The following is a 595-nucleotide window of genomic DNA, read 5'->3' as shown; positions in this document are numbered from 1 at the left end:
CTGCAGCCGCAGGCGGGAAATGTTGGTTTCCTCCGTCACCGCGGCAAGCAAGCCTCATGTTAGTTTCAAGCTGCCTGGCTGCCGGCCGCCATCTTGGCTGACAGTTAATTTGCATATCTTGCTGATTAGCCAATGAAAAGGGTAGCGGTCGTATGCCAATTACCATGTTTCTCTTTTATTAGTGTAGATTATTCACTATACTAGTGGCCTGGTGAATGAAATTCATGCACCAGGTTGGGGGGGAGGGGAGTGTCCCTCAGCCCATCCTGTACCCTCTCCAGTCTGGGACCTGTGGGATTGGGCCTAAACCGGCAGTTGGACATCCCTCTCACAATCCAGGAATGCTGACTCCTAACCGCTCACCTGCCTGCCTGCCTGATATCCCCTAACCACTCTGCCTGCTGGCCTGATCACCCCCAACTGCCCCCCCCCTGCCGTCAGCCTTTTTGCACCCAACTGCTCCCCTTGTCAGCCTGACTGCTCCCAACTTCCCCCCCCACTAGCCTGCTTGCCCCCAACTGCCCCCCTGCTGGCCTGCTTGCCTCCAACTGCCCCCCCCAACCTGCTCACCCCTCACTGGACCCCCTGCTGGCCC

This window comes from Myotis davidii, unplaced genomic scaffold (assembly GCF_000327345.1).
Source record: "Myotis davidii unplaced genomic scaffold, ASM32734v1 scaffold86, whole genome shotgun sequence".
Lineage (NCBI taxonomy): Eukaryota > Metazoa > Chordata > Mammalia > Chiroptera > Vespertilionidae > Myotis > Myotis davidii.
Note: the sequence above shows the minus strand (reverse complement) of the source record.